The following is a 12,600-nucleotide window of genomic DNA, read 5'->3' as shown; positions in this document are numbered from 1 at the left end:
GGGTAGCGTTAATTCTCTAACGAATTTTGGAAGCAAGGTTTTCAGGACCTTGAGGGGACAAGCTATTGTTAGGAAAAGGTCATTTATTACTATCTAGTAAAACCTCAGTCACGAGACCCTTCAGATGTGTATCAGTGGGCCATATGCTTGGAGGATGATTGCTAACATAATTTGGTGGGTAGGCATAAAAGAAGGCTCCAAAGGAATTTTTATGTGTTAAACGAGACAGGATCCTAAAGGTTAGGATAATGCTAAGCTAAGATTCCCTTTTGCCCTTGGCAAAACGTCAACTTCAAGACAACTGAATAAATGGGGTGTAAGTTGTAAGAAAATTGAATTTTTTTCTCTTGCCCACATCAGCACCACAGTAGTGAGTTTGTGTACAGCTCAAGTGAGCAACTCAGTGTTCACGTATAGTCTAATAAATACCATCTTCTCCAACAAGCGTGTTTTACAAGCTTTGTGGATACCACAGGCTCATGGTTAAAGGTTATATTGCTGGGAGATTCATAAAAACCTTTTGTAGTCTAGCTGAATACCTTAAAGATTTTCTTAACCTTCTCAGAAAATGTTAGAGATCAGAATTATAATTTATCATAACAAGAGACAGAACATACACAAATTGAACCTTAAGTAAATCACGGCCCCACCGAACTAATGCTCTTTATTCTTTGTTTGCCTAACGTCAATGGAATACAAAGTGTTCCTCAACCCAGGCTAGACCCTACCAATTATGGAGCATGGATCAATATTACAAATGGCAGCTCATATATTGCTGTCTAAATAATGAGAATTTATAATTTAAGATGACAACTATAAAATCAGATATATTCTATCTACCAACCTTGACAAATAAAATGCCACAATGACAGGATAAAAATATATATGTGTAAAGCTATGTTTTTAATATGACTGAAAATTGGCCAAGCATCAAAGATAACTGAATTTAATTATTATTGCATAAGTCTGGAGGTTCTGTGGATGTGCCACAAATATTTGGATGAATAAAGTAAAGAGTTAATTTGTAGGGTATTATATGTTTATTCAATAAAGTTTATTTGTGACTTTATTTTAGCTAAATCACTAATTGTGTTTAATACTTAAGAGTTCATATAATTCATTTTCCATCAATAGTAAAGACTTAATGAATTAAAAAATAAAGTGTCACTATATTCAAAGCAACCAAAATTTGAACATATTTTCATCAAAATGTGAAGCAAATATAAAACACAAAAAACCAAAATTCTTTTTCATATTACTGCAAATAGATCATTCTCATCAATTACCTATTAAATTATAAGGCTACATGCAAATTATAGTTAACAAATATCAATTTTTAGATAATAAGATCTGAATGATACTACATTTTATTTAATTTTTTGAAGAACCAATGAAATATTATTTAATATTTTTTAAATCGTAATTTGCGATGCTAGCATTCAAATACATCTAGCTGCCACTGCAGGGAATCCATATCATGTTTCGTGTATTTTAAATCTAAAGTTTTACATACATGTATACAAATACACATATATACACACAAATAAATATATATGTATACAACTTTAAGAGTAATATGAATTATATGAAGTTGAAAAATGTTCTGCTACTCTGAGCAACTGCTGCAACCCACACTAATTCATAAGTACTTTTGTAATGAAAAATTGGAACTCGAAGAGAAGCCAGAAAATGTGTGTTCTGTGCATAAGAAAATACTTTGTCACACACCAGTCTATTGTATGCATGCTATCTGTAAGGAAGTTAATGTGTTTTTTTTTCCGACCAAAGTTTTTCCACCACTCTAATCTTCCTGTACTCCAAAAGCAGTGTCCATCTCTAAGACTGGCCCTGGTAAAATTCCTGAAACTTTCCACCACATGTCCTATGTTTCAAGGACACAGAAGGCTGGAACTTCAAAAGCTCACTGACACCAAATTCAAATTTTTATACATCCAGTTTTTTTCAACATAGCCCCAAATAAGCGGGGTCTTAGCTATTGGACTCTGCCTACTTTGCATATCCTGTGAAATTACACCCAACATCTTCCAGTCATAACTAAGATGAACTCTGTAGATATAAAAGACCCCAGACCACTGCTGTTCTTCAGAGCTTTCTGGCCCAGTGGTACCCAATCATGCAGCATCACCTAGACACTAAGCACCCCCTCTCTTCCCCAGAGTTCCCTTGTCCTCCTCCCCCTCTAGATAGTGGCCACAGGGTAGCCTGTGGACAGTGTCATTCTGTGAGGGACTTCCCTACATGAAAATCTGTCAACATGTTATCCAATAAGCTTGTGTGCTATGACACCCTGTGAGCATATCTTTTTCCTCAATCAACCCCCAAATCCCTCAAACTCACTCTTAGTGTCCTTCTCTTGGGTTTGTCTAATGTTTCCTCATGTTTACACCCAAATTATAAATCTTTGGCAGGAATATCACAGGAGTGATGCTGTGTTTTCCTCAATGCATTCTATCAGGTGGCAAATGATGTCCATGTATCCTATTACTTGTGATATTAATGTTGATTAAGATAGTACCGCAGATTTCTCACTGTAAAGATGCTCTCTCCCCTTTGTGATTAATTTTATATGGAACTACTCTGCAACTATTTAAATAATCTATTCCTCATCTTTCTTTAAGGCACTATCTTTAGCATCTATTGATGTTTCTTGCCTGAATTAATAATTACTATGATGGATGAACATAGGGGAAGGGAAAGAAAAGTAAGATAAAAACAGGGAGGCAAACCATAAGAGACTCTTAAATACTGGAATTTGATAAAGGGGCGGTAGGTGGGGGGATGGGCTAAATGGGTGATGGGCATTAAGGAGGGCACTTGTTGGGATGAGCACTACGTGTTATAAATAAGTGATCAATCACTAGGTTCCACTCCTGAAACCAAGACTACACTATATGTTAACTAACTTGAATTTAAATAATTAAGTTTAAAAAAATAATAATAATTACTATGATGGTGGCCACATTGAGATTTTTCACTCCATTACTCCCTCTGTGTTTATTAGTTGACATTCTATTGTGATGAAGAGCTTTCTCTTCTCCCTGCTTATTTATTCATTTGTTTATTTAGATGCAGAGGTAGGCAAACTGTGACCCATGGGCCATATCCAACTTGCTGTCTATTTTTGTAAATAAAGTTTTATTGGAACACAGCCATTCATTCATTTATGTATTGTCTATGGCTCCTTTTATGCTATAGTTGCAGAATTGAACAGTTGTGTCAGAGATTGCATGACTCATCAAGCCTAAAATATTTATAATCAGGCCCTTTATAGGAAAGGCCGATTCCTGATTTGTATCATGTAGGCTCATGTATTGTTATTTTATTCCATTACTATCATTATATACTTGATGCTCTAATTGTCCTGGAATTGGCCATTGGAAACCCCTTCAAACTGGCTCCTGTGTCTTTTCAACAAATTTCCATTGTTCTTTTTTTTTTTTTTTAATGTTTATTTATTTTTGATAGAGAGAGAGAGAGAGACAGAGCGTGAGCAGGGAAGGGGCAGAGAGAGAGGGGGACACAGGATCTGAAGCAGGATCCAGGCTCTGAGCTGTCAGCACAGAGACCAATGTAGGGCTCAAACCCACGAGCTGTGAGATCATGACCTGAGCCGAAGTCTGCCACCCAACAGACTGAGCCACCCAGGCGCCCCAGATTTCCGAACACTTCCTTGCTTTTGGATACAAGATTTTCTAGGCTTTCCCTACTTTTTCCATTGAATCAGCCATTTCTCCAAGGAACCTTGGAGAAACCAAGGAACCTTGGTTTCTTTTAGCCAGGAGTGGTAGTAAGAAACCAATGTCTGGTATTGCCTCTGGGGTGTGCTGGAAAACATGAGGGAGGTCATGGTTATAGATCTAAAATTAGAAATCATTAGCATATAGATGACCCATATAGCTTTGGGACTAAGTAAGATTACTCAGGGAAAAGTGCAGAGAGACCCAGGATCTCCAACATTAAAGAAAAATAGCCTGAGAAAAAGATATCTGTAGTAATATGGCTCAGGGTTTTTAATGTCTATATCCATAAAGTGCTTATATAAGTAGGTAAGAAATAATTAAGACCCCACTGAAGAATAAAGGGTCATATCAGACCTGTCATGTAACTAAAATGAGAATTAGTGTGTCAACATGAGGAAAGATATTCAACCTGACTTACAAAAAAAATGTAAATTAAAACAGGATGCAGTTTGGGGTAACTGCCTTGTTTTTTTCCAAATATTTAGTTGGACATTTTTCAAATTTATAGAAAAGCGGACAGAGGAGAATAACAAACATCTGTATACCCATCATCTAGATTCAACATTTGTTAACATTTTGCTGCTTACTCATCTTTCAACACACATAACCACAACACCCACACTTTTTTCCCTGCTAAACCACTTGAAAGAAAAGTTGCAGATAGCCTGACATTTGATTCCTAAATATTTCAACATGTATTTCCTTATATATGTCCTTATGTAGGCCATTTAAGGATTTAAAATGGTTTTTCAATTGTAGTAAGAGACACATAACATAAAATTTGCCATCTCAACCATTTTTAAGTGCACAGTTCAGTAGTGTTGACTATATGCACATTGTTGGGCAACAGATCTCCAAAACTTTTTCATCTTGCAAAAGGAAGCAACTCTCTATTTCCCCTTCCTCACAGAAAATTAATTTTAATTCAATAATATATCTAACATATAGTCCATATTCGAATTTCCCCAATTGTCTCTGAAAAAACATTTACAGCAGTCTCTTTAACTGCCAAGTCTCTCCAGACTCGTTTATTCTAGAAGAGTCTCCCTGCCTTATTTTTGCTTTTGAAGATATTGCTTTTCTTTAAGAGGCCAGCTGTCTTGTGGAAGGTCTCATGTTCTGGATTAGTCCAATTTTTCCTTCTGATTACATCCAGACTAAACATTTTTGGCAAGAACATTCTGTAGGTAACACTGTGTACTTCTTGTTGCCCCACATCAGGCAGAACGTAAGGCTGGGTTTATGCCGGGTTCTTCACTATTCCCTGGACTATGTTTGATCATTTGGTTAAGGTTGTTGGCCAGATCTCTCATAGAGATACTTCTTCCCTTTGGAATTAATAAGTAATCTGTGGTGATATTGTGAGACCATGTCTACATTCTGTTTCCCAACACCCTTTCACACAATTATTAAATCACAGGTTGCAAAATGATTTTATAATTGGTTTTAAATTTATTATCTGGCATTCTACTGTAAAGAAACCTTTTTCTTCCTCGTCCTCTTTCTCTTTCTTATTTATTTATTATCATAATGCCCTTATAAATTTCTGTATTCATTCATCACCATCCACTACTGCCATTATTCTTTTTGATGCCTATATTGTCAGATTTGGCCTGTGGGACACCCGTCAAGCTGTGGTTTTTGACATGACCTCATTAGTCTTTGAGCATTTTCTTACTTTCTGACACAACAGAATTTTCCAGACTGATGTTGTATTTTCTCTGTCCTTGACATGGAATCACTCGTTTCCCCAAGGTACCCTGTTCCTTTTCAGGAGGAATGGTATTCAGAAATCATCATCTGAGCTCTAGGTGTGTTCATTTCTGCAAGTGCATGTCCTTGTTTCTAAACACACAGATTTATTTATTATTTCCCATTCAAATCCAGCAGCACAAGGTTTTCCCTTAGCCTCCCCCCATTCCATGTTTGTGTCTCTCTCTTACACATGGTGAAAACTCTGACTCATAAAAACACTAGTGTATTCATTAATTCTTTTTTTTTTTAAGTATGTGTTTACACCCATCATGGGGCTTGAACTCACCACCCTGAGATCAAGAGCTGCATGCTCTACCGAGTGAACCAGCCAGGCACCCGTATTCATTAATCCAATCTAACTCGTAATATACACAAAATTGTTTCAAAATTACATCACCAATACCACTACTTACCACAAACCTACTGTAAGTCTAAAATTTCTTTGCCATTCCTTTTGTTCTCAGAATATACCCCACTAAAAAATATGAAGAGTGCTGTGTTCAAAAGTTAGTTGAATTTATTTTTTCTTTCCCAAGCTATTCATTTGTTATACACTTATATTCAGTTGTTTCTGTTTTTATCTAATCTTAGGGTTTATTGGGGAGCTTGGCTGGCTGGCTGCCTCAGTCTGTTGAGTGTTTGACTTTTGGTTTCAGCTCAGGTCATGATCTCAGGGTTGTGGGATCAAGCCCCACCTTGGGCTCTATGCTGAGCATGGAGCCTGCTTAAGATTCTTTCTCTCTCTCTCTCTGCCCCTCTCCCCCATACTCTCTCTCTCTCAAATTAAAAAAATGATATAATCTTAGGGTTTGTTTATTATACACTTGTTTATTTTTTGAATATGTAAAACATTTAGGAAATTCAAAAGTTAAAACTACAGAAAAGGTATACTTAGAGAAATCTTTCTTCATTCCTTTTTCCTCCACTCTATTTGCTCCTACACTCTTGATGGAACCATTTTAAATATTTTTAAAATTTTTTCAATTAAAACAATTTTTAAATACATCTGCATTTTTAATGTATATATGAAGTAACTCCATATAAATACATAAGATCTTCCTCATACAAGAGGCAGTTGGGTGGCTCAGTCAGTTGTGTGTGTGACTTCAGCTCATGTCCTGGTCTCACAGATCATGGGTTTGAGCCCCACATTGGGCTTTGTGCTGACAGTGCAGAGCCTGCTTCAGATTCTCTGTCTCCCTCTTCTCTGCCTCTCCCCTGCTCTCTCTCTCTCTCTCAAAAATAAATAAGCATTAAAAAAAAGAAAAAAAGATCTTCCTCATACTAGACGTTGTGCTCTAGGACCAAAAAGAATATAAAGATGAATGATATGCGAACTGTGGGAGAGCAGGGAACCAATGTGAAAAGATGGGACATGTATAACTTTTATAAAAATGACAACTTTCTGATAAGAAAGCAGATGGACTTGTAAAAATTCAGAGAAATCTTTCACGAAGGAAGAAGTGGTAAAGCCATGTCCAATGAGACTGAGAGGTCACAGAACAGGAGGGTCAAGAAATGACCAAGAGGCAGCCATTGGTGACTTCACCAGAGGGGTCACAGGGAATGATGGCGATGGAAGAATAATTGAACTGGAATGGATTATAGAGGGACTGGGAGGTCAGGAAGTAAGACATCAACACAAGCATGTCTTCTAAGGGGCATTTCACAAAGCAGAATAGAGAAATGGGGCTACAGATAGAGGCAAACTTGATGCAAGACCCTTTTTTGGTAACATGAGAGATACTATCTACCACATGCTTGGGTGCTGATGAGAGTGATCCAGGTATGAGAGAGAAAAAAGACAATTGCAAGAGCAAAGTCCTGAACATATAGAAGGGGATAGAATCTAGTGCACAAATGGACTAGCATTTAGTAGAAGCTTAACAAAAAAAAATATGTTGGATGAAAAAGACATGGTAAGTAATGGGCTCTTTCCTCAAGTCGATCAAGTCCAAAGACGGAAGACAGCTGCGTGAAGCACACACCAGAGCGCAAACACCACCACCTGAACTGTTGCTTCGTGAGAGCGTGGAACTTTTAGGGACAAGCAGCACCTTCTCAATGATGAGGCTTCTCAGAGCAGGGGGTATCTGCTGACTGTCAAAGACAAGAAAGTGAAGCAGAGGATTCTGAGAGAGAGAAAGGATGTCAGTTCAGCCTGAAGAAACAACAGGAACAAAAACAGTTGACATATATGGCTTGTGCTTTCACTTCATAAAACTTATTTTTACTACAGCCAACATCAGACACAAATGGGGTTTTCTTACAAATACTTGTGGCTAAGGTGTATTGATGCCACTCTTAATCCACAGCTACTGTAGGAAGACCACGGTTTCAGATCCTGTCTCTGAACATACTATTGGTTGGTTCTGAAGAATTTCATGTGGAATCCTTTCCGGCCGCTCTCATACACAAGCCATAGATTGCTTGAACACACTACATGCAGGGAGTGTTCTCATCTACCAGAGAGAGGCAGCATCTTTATTGACTAGTGGACAGAAATGAGCAGATTATTTAAACTTTTAGTCTCAGTTTCTCATCTGCAGATAGGGATGGTCATACCCAGCTTGCAGAGTTTTGTGAGGATTAAGGTAGACAATCTAACTGAAGTGCCTACCCCATGTGTGGAACAGACTATGTGGTCAATAAATGGTCATTTTTGGTTTCAAATATATTGATAGTTACCATGTACTGAGTCCTTAGGATTATGTCCAGTATAGCTTTAAGTGCTTAGTAGATATTAATTCACTGAATCCCCACCGCATCTTATGAAGTAGACATTATCTTTGCTTCTAGTTCTAAAAACACGATCAGCAAGGTAGGCAAGCAGTAGAGCAGAGATGTGAGATGAGTCAGGATGGCCTTAGAGCTTTGCCTCTCCTCTGCTGGGCTGTACTGACTCTCTAATAATTAATGGCATCACACCAGTTCCAGAACCAGATCAATCTGTTATCCCAGATCCATTTCCCTTTTTAAAAAAATGTTTAATGTTTATTTATTTTTGAGAGAGAGAGAGAAAGAGAGAGCAAGCCAGGGAGAGGCAGAGAGAGAGGGAGATACAGAATCTGAAGCAGCCTCCGGGCTCTGAGCTGTCAGCACAGAGCCTGACGCGGGGCTAAAACTCATGAACCGCAAGATCATGACCTGAGCCAAAGCCAGATGCCCAACTGTCTGAGCCACCCAGGTGCCCCCCATTTCTCTATTTAACAAGGAATCCAGGAAGTAAGCCAGTGGGGTTAGGAATTGTTATGGTTTTCACAACGAGAGCTGGCAAGAAATGTGGAAAATGATCCACACATTTCATTCACATGCTTTAGTTTGAACAAACTGCCTTTGCTCACCAGTCATTACTCCAATAATAAAATGCAACACACTTTGTCCTTTTTGCAGTTAAAAATTTAACATTATTCGAGAATAGGCAGAAATGTCTAGGGACTTAGCCAGCCAAATGCTTACCCAGGCCTGCAAAGAAATATAAACAAAAATAGTCATTGCAGTACATTTTATAATATTGAAATATTAGAAGCCACCCACATATCCTTCAGTAGGGGCCTAACTAAAGTGTAGTATGTCCACAGCTTTCAACACAGTTGAGGTCAATTTAAAGATAAAAAGTTTTCATCTGTAATGTGAAGTGAAACAGCAAGGTATAGAACCGTGTGTCTAATTTGATTCCACTTTTAAAAACGAATGCACATGTTAGTATATACGCCTTAAAACCTGGAGCAATGCTCAACAAACCCTTCGCGGTAGTTATGAGGAAGGAGTTACAGATGACTTTTGACTTCCTAAATTATACATTTCTGGATTGTTTGAATTATTTACAAGCACCTATTCACTTCTGGTATGAGAAGAAAACAATACATGTTTAAATAAGCAGAAATGGCAAAGTCCATCAGAAGTGGAGCAGGGAAGAATACAGCCTGGAGCGCGGCTCTAATCTCTCAGTCTGTGAACTGCTGCCTCATTTCCTGGCAGCAGAGTTTTATGACTGGCTGGCTCTCAACACATCCTTTTGCCAACAGGACACTGGCAAGCAGGGTCGTTAGAAACCTTCCTTGAGAGAACTCTAACAAAAGTCTAAGCGGCATTACAATTTGGAAATATGGCCAAAGGGAAAAATCCATAAAAAACACCCATCCCCCTTGTCTCTATCCATGGTAGGAAATGTGGCTGTTAAGCCAATGAAAGGAATTAGGATCCTGATGAAATCACACCGGTTTGGCTGTGGAAAAAAACGAGAGACGTTAAGTGCAATTCATCTTTAGAGAACTCCAGCCTTCCCATCAGGCCTCGGAAACTACAGAGCCATAAAAGCAACAGAGATAAGATAAATAATCACTAAAGTAGCTGACTTTTTTACACTGAGGCACCAATTTCAGAGTCTTTCGCATCCATTTTATGCCACATTGTGTATCTGCTCCATCCAGAAACTCTGGGAAACGGGTTTTTCAAGAGGAGGCCCCTAGGAAGAGACACAGCAGGACCAGACCCCAGAATGACCCACTGGGGCCAGTGCCATGTCCACTAGCAAAGAGGGTCATCCTAGAATTAGGTGGTATAATAATGAGTACAATTCATTTTTGGGCAAATATGCCCCTTCCCGAAAAGTCAGATAAACAATGCATCCATCAAAGAAGAAAGACTAATAGCAGGTGAACAATGAAGAAAATGCAAGGGAAACTGAGTCTCTGAATGAAGCCATGGATGAGGGGAATCACTGGTCAGCCCAGCTTTCCCCAGATCTTACAGAGGGGCATGGGGCCCATATGGGTGTGGTGACAATGCTCTGGAGGGTCTCCGGCCTATAGGCACATGGTACGGTCCCCTCTCCATTCCATCACCATGTCGGCTGGACCACCACCAAAGTAGTCCCGATACGCAGTGGGGAGAATGGGGGCACTGGGAAAGCAGCCCCTCCTCTGACAGCCAGTCTCATCTGAGGACTGCACCCCCCCTCCCCTGGAAGCTAAAATCCACCACCAGGGCCTCTGGGATGGCAAATGTGTTTCACAAAGGCAAAAAATGAGATGCAAAATCATTATGTAAATTCCTCATAATTCCTTTGTGATTGAGTGACAAAAACAGGAATAAAATTTACCATTTCTCAACTCCAACTTCAGTGTCAGGGCTCAATATGGAGAAGTCTTGGGGTGCCTGGGTGGCTCAGTCAGTTGAGCATCCGACTTCAGTTCAGGTCATGATCTCATGGTTCGTGGGTTCAAGCCTTGCATCAGGCTCTGTGCTGAAAGCTCAGAGCCTGGGGCCTGCTTCAGATTCTGTCTCCCTCTCTCTCTCCGCCCCTACCCTGCTTGCGGTCTGTCTCTCTCTCTCAAAAATAAATAAACATTAAAAAAAAATTTTTTTTTCAAATGGAGAAGTCTGAGGATTTGAGTGCAGCCCACACCTCATTTTAATTGTCTTTGAATATACAGGCATAAATTTTACCATTGTTCTTTTTCTTATTGGCTACTGTTGCTTCCTTCCTACTCTCACACTGAGCGGAGTTCATGACTATTAAGCGAAAGAAGGGAAAGGGAATAAACTGATAAAATTAAAGTAGATAAAAATATGATTTAAATCGTTTCTAAAATGGGGGTGTATCATTTTTTAATACGGCATTGTTCCAATAGTTTTGATGCTGCATTATAGGTACAAAACTTTAGTTTTTAAAAATTAGAAAAATAAAAAATTAGAAGGATATGTTTTCTTCTCAGTCCTCAGCAAGCCCTCTATAAAGGAAAGCCTCTCCCAAGCCAACATTCCCAATTAAGGCTTTCATAAATAGACAGACAGTTTGGAAATAAGAATAAAAATTGCCCTGAGTCTACTTCCCCAAAGCAAACCCAGGTTTTCTTAATGCTTTCTTTCCACTAGCAAATGGCACAGCCTGAAAACAGATATGCAGAGACATGCTGTCTTTACAAATGAGGACCAGAACCCACAATAGGCAAAATGCATTATTCTTCTCTTAACCATGTAGGAACCACAGATCCACAAAATGTGTGTGTACATTTATACCATGGAATACTATTCAGCAATAAAAAGGAACCAAAATACTAATAAGGAAGGTTACAACAGGAATCAACCTCAAAAATATTATGGTAAGTGAAAGAAGCCAGTCACAAAAGACCACACCACACTATAATTCCATTTATATTAAATGTCTAAAATAGATCTCTAGGGACAGGAAAAGGATTAATGGCTGCCTAGGGCTGGGGTGGGATGGAAATGAACCGTAAGCAGGCACAAGAGATCTTGCTGAGGTGATGAAAATGGTCTAAAACTGGATTATGGTGATGGTCACACACTCACTAAATTTACTAACAGTCATTAAAATGTTCACTTTGAATAAATTTTACAGTATGTAAATCACATCTCAATAAAGTTGCTTTAAGAAATGCAAGAGTCCCTTGCAACTGTAAGGTTGCCAGATTTAACTTCACATTCCTGCTAGTGTTTGAACCACAAAATGACACACTTCGCATCATTTTTGTAAAATTATATCATGTCTTGAGACTTGCCACAGAAAAGCCCCAGAGGCAAGTCCAAATAACAAAATCCCATTTTTTTTTTCATTTAGCAAAGCTATTATCTTCTCACACACTTCCCCTCTGCTTGCTGAAGATAACTTTGGTTTGTTTACTTTTTATGAGAAGTTTGCAATTGTCTGAACACTAGTTTCACTTAACTTGGCTGCAGAATAATTTACTTTTGGGTGGTCAGATGTGACATCCAAGTGTTACTGAGTATGGGGTCAAATTTCTTTAAACTATGGCATTCAATCCTGTTTTTCTCATTTGGCTTAAAAGCAATTCAGAGGTTTTGCCAGTCTTAAAAATATTTAGGGATGATTCTTTATTTCTATTTTATTTTGTAAAGTATTTATATTTTATGAAATCTGAGGATATTAATTCATTCTTTTAAAATATGCAGATAAATGTATGTACAGGATTTCAGCCTTGTTGGTAGCAGTAAAATATTATTCATAAATAGGGAGCTAGTTAAATTAGTATACATCCAAACATGTAGCTATTAAAAATATGGAGCAAAATCTATAGGCATTGGTATGGAACTACCT

The 12,600-nt window shown here is 38.3% G+C and overlaps 1 long non-coding RNA gene across 2 annotated transcripts in view; it reads right to left on the bottom strand.

Moving 5' to 3' along the window:
• Positions 1-12,600, bottom strand: part of LOC109262067 (uncharacterized) — a 109,009-nt gene that overhangs the window by 56,553 nt on the left and 39,856 nt on the right. Inside the window, exon 3 of one of the 2 annotated variants that reach the window (XR_002077614.2) lies at positions 6,431-9,744. The exons of the other annotated variant lie outside the window; for it this stretch is intronic. This is a non-coding gene — a long non-coding RNA (uncharacterized LOC109262067). Of the gene's footprint in view, positions 1-6,430; positions 9,745-12,600 lie in introns of those variants that run through there. 2 annotated transcript variants of the gene reach the window in all.

Source organism: Panthera pardus, unplaced genomic scaffold (assembly GCF_024362965.1).
Source record: "Panthera pardus isolate Hobbes unplaced genomic scaffold, ASM2436296v1 HiC_scaffold_16, whole genome shotgun sequence".
NCBI lineage: Eukaryota > Metazoa > Chordata > Mammalia > Carnivora > Felidae > Panthera > Panthera pardus.
This window is presented reverse-complemented; position numbering and strand designations above follow the sequence as displayed.